This window comes from Macaca fascicularis, chromosome 2 (genome assembly GCF_037993035.2).
Source record: "Macaca fascicularis isolate 582-1 chromosome 2, T2T-MFA8v1.1".
NCBI classification, from domain to species: domain Eukaryota; kingdom Metazoa; phylum Chordata; class Mammalia; order Primates; family Cercopithecidae; genus Macaca; species Macaca fascicularis.
In genome coordinates this window covers 111,141,239-111,144,924 of record NC_088376.1, presented here as the reverse complement: position 1 = coordinate 111,144,924, position 3,686 = coordinate 111,141,239, and the positions used below count along the sequence as shown (strand labels likewise).

At 48.4% G+C, this 3,686-nt stretch overlaps 1 pseudogene; it reads left to right on the top strand.

Moving 5' to 3' along the window:
* The first annotated feature begins 334 nt into the window (after window positions 1-334).
* Window positions 335-1,704, top strand: LOC102138824 (actin, cytoplasmic 2-like; annotated as a pseudogene).
* The last annotated feature ends 1,982 nt before the right edge of the window (window positions 1,705-3,686 follow it).

Below are 3,686 nucleotides of genomic sequence, written 5' to 3'. Positions count from 1 at the left end.
TTTACAGCTGTTTTTATATCCCAAAGATTACTAATGTCACACGAACTAAATAAAAGGCATTACACTTTTTACTTTTCTGATAAGATATTTGATTTAAGCACCTATTATTATTAAACCAGTTAATCAAAGCTCTTTCATATATAAACATCACAGACATAATACATATAAATACACAGAAGATAAAGGACTCATTTTCCAAGCCAGAAATTGAACCAGAATTTGAACCAGAAATTGAATCCAGCCACCACTGTGAAAAGAGAAAGCGAGTTGCCACCGCCAACTCGTGCACCTTGTTCTTCTGCCGCTCCACCGTCCTACTCCTCCGCCGGTCGCAATGGAAGAGATCGCCATGCTCCTCATTGACAATGGCTCCAGCATGTGCAAAGTTGGCTTTGCTGGGGACGACGCCCCCCGAACCGTGTTTCCCTCCATCGTCGGATGCCCCCGACACCAGGGCGTGATGGTGGACATGGGCCAGAAGGACTCCTATGTGGGCAACGAGGCCCAGAGCACGGGCAGCATCCTGACCCTGAAGTACCCTATTGAGCATGGCATCGTCACCAACTGGGACGACATGGAGATCTGGCACCACACCTTCTACAACGAGCTGCCCGTGGCCCCAGAGGAGCACCCGGTGCTGCTGACCGAGGCCCCCCTGAACCCCAAGACCAACAGAGAGAAGATGACTCAGATTATGTTTGAGACCTTCAACACCCCAGCCATGCACGTGGCCATCCAGGCAGTTCTGTCCCTCTACACCTCTGGGCGCACCACTGGCATTGTCATGGACTCTGGAGACGGGGTCACCCACACGGTGACCATCTACGAGAGCTACGCCCTCCCCCATGCCATCCTGCGTCTGGACCTGGCTGGCCGGGACCTGACCGTCTACCTCATGAAGATCCTCACCGAGCATGGCTACAGCTTCACCATGGGAAATTGTGCACGACATCAAGGAGAAGCTGTGCTACGTTGTCCTGGACTTTGAGCAGGAGATGGCCACCACCGCATCTTCCTCTTTTCTGGAGAAGAGCTACAAGCTGCCCGATGGCCAGGTTATTACCATCGGCAATGAGCAGTTCCGGTGTCCGGAGGCACTGTTCCAGTCTTCCTTCCTGGGCATGGAACCTTGTGGCATCCATGAGATGCTTCAACTCCATCATGAAGTGTGATGTGGACATCCGCAAAGACCTGTACGCCAACACGGTGCTGTCCAGAGGCACCAACATGTACCCAGGCATCGCCGACAGGATGCAGAAGGAGATCACCACCCTGGCACCGAGCACCATGAAGATCAAGATCATTGCACCCCCAGAGCGCAAGTACTCGGTGTGGATCGGCAGCTCCAACCTGGCCTCACTATCCACCTTCCAGCAGATGTGGATAAGCAAGCAGAAGTAGGACAAGTTGGGCCCCTACATCGTCCACTGCAAATGCTTCTAAATGGACCGAGCAGATGCGTAGCATTTGCTGCACGGGTTAATTCAGATGTATAAACTTGCCCTTGGCAAATGCATACACCTCATGCTAGTCTCACGAAACTGGAATAAGCCTTCGAAAAGAAATTGTCCTTGAAGCTTGTATCTGATATCAGCACTGGATTGTAGAACTTGTTCCTGATTTTGACCTTGTATTCAAGTTAACTGTTCCCCTTGGTATTTGTTTAATACCCTGTACATATCTTTGAGTTGAACCTTTAGTACATGTGGCTTGGTCACTTTGTGGCTGAGGTAAGAACGTGCTTGTGGAAAACAAGTCTGTGGCTTGGTGAGTCTGCGTGGCCAGCAGTCTCCAATCTGTGCAGGGTATTAATGTGTCAGGGCTTGAGTGTTCTGGGATTTCTCTAGAGGCTGGCAAGGGCTCCTGAACCAGTTGTTTCTGTCCTGCCGGTCTGTCAGGGTTGGAAAGTCCAAGCCATAGGACCCAGTTTTCTTAGCTGATGTTTTCTGCCAGAACACCATGGGCTGTTACTTGCCTTGAGTTGGAAGCAGTTTGCATTTACACCTGTAAATGTATTCATCCTTGTAATTTATGCAAGATTTTTTTTGTATGCAATTCTCGATTCTTTAAAGAGATGACAACAAATTTTGGTTTTCTACTGTTTTGTGAGAACATCAGACCCCAGGAACACGTCATTGTGTAAGGAAAAATAAAAGTGCTGCTATAACCGAAAAAAAAAGAAAAGAAAAGAGAAAGCATGGCCCATGGTTACAAGGTCAAGCTCCCCAAGCACATGACTGACTAGTTTGCTGGGCTGTCTTGAAAAGCGAGCTCACAGGTATCCTAAGCCCATGTTCTATCCTAAGGTACTCCTCTCCATGATAGAACAATATAGAAAGACACACAGAGCACATCAGATTCGCTACAGTTTAAGACTAGCCTCAGGCCCGGCATGGTGGCTCAAGCCTGTAATCCCAACACTTTGGGAGGCCCATGCAGGCAGATCACCTGAGGTCAGGAGTTCAAGACCAGCCTGACCAACATGGAGAAACCCCGTCTGTATTAAAAAAGTACAAAATTAGCCAGACGTGGTGCCTGTAGTCCCAGCTACTCAGGAGGCTGAGGCAGGAGAATCGCTTGAACCCGGGAGGCGGAGGTTGCGGTGAGTCGAGATCACGCCATTGCACTGCTCATTTCACTCTGGGCAACAACAGCAAAACTCTGTCTAAAGACTAGCCTCACAAATCCTTTTTTCCAGTAATCCAAACTTTACATGAAACAGTGATTTTTACCATTCATTCAACTGATTTGCATAGAGAAAGAAAGGAAAGCATTGCCTGAGGCAGGGTGGGGAAGGCAGGTGCTCAGGGAGGCCAGAGAAAGATCCACCCATTGCAGCGACACTGAAAAGTTCAGGCGGCCACTTGTCAGTAGCAAAGGGATCTTTTCCAGAAGTCCCATCAGCTCTCAAGTTTCCCTTTTAGGGAGGAAAATGCTCCCTGTATCCCACAATCCTGTACATGCCTGTCACCCACAGCCATCAGCAAAGAGTGCAAGGCAGATCAATCCAAAGAGAAGAGCAGTTTACATCCTGTAGTGCTAAACCTGTTCTTAGCTGAAAGGGACTTTACTGAGAGGAGCCTCCAACTCCCTAAATCTTAAAGGGACTCTAACCCTTCTAAGTTGGGCCTCTAACCCAAGGTCAGTCAAGCATTCTTGCCTTTTATTTTTATTTATTTATTTATTTATTTATTTATTTATTTATTATTTATTTTTGAGACGGAGTCTCGCTTTGTTGCCCAGGTTGGAGTGCAGTGGCATGATCTTAGCTCACTGCAACCTCCGCCTCCTGGGTTCAAGTGATTCTCTTGCCTCAGCCTCCTGAGTAGCTGGGATTACAGCCTCACGCCACCACACCTGGTTACTTGTATTTTTAGTAGACATGGGGTTTCGCCCATGTTGATCAGGCTGGGTCTTGAACTCCTGAACTCAGGTGATCCACCCACCTCAGCCTCCTAAAGTGCTGGGATTATAGCCATGAGCCACCGCACCCAGCCTCCTGCCTTTTATTAAGAGAGGGGCCTCTAACCCACTCTGACTTAGGAGAGACTCTAAGTCCCCTAAATTGGGCTTTTAACCCAATCCCATTCTTTACCCGGGTATAGGCATCCTACTTACCCAAAGTCTGCCAATTAGTCCTGCGGTCTATTTCCTTTGGGACAGGGGGTTTCTTCAATATTGTCCCT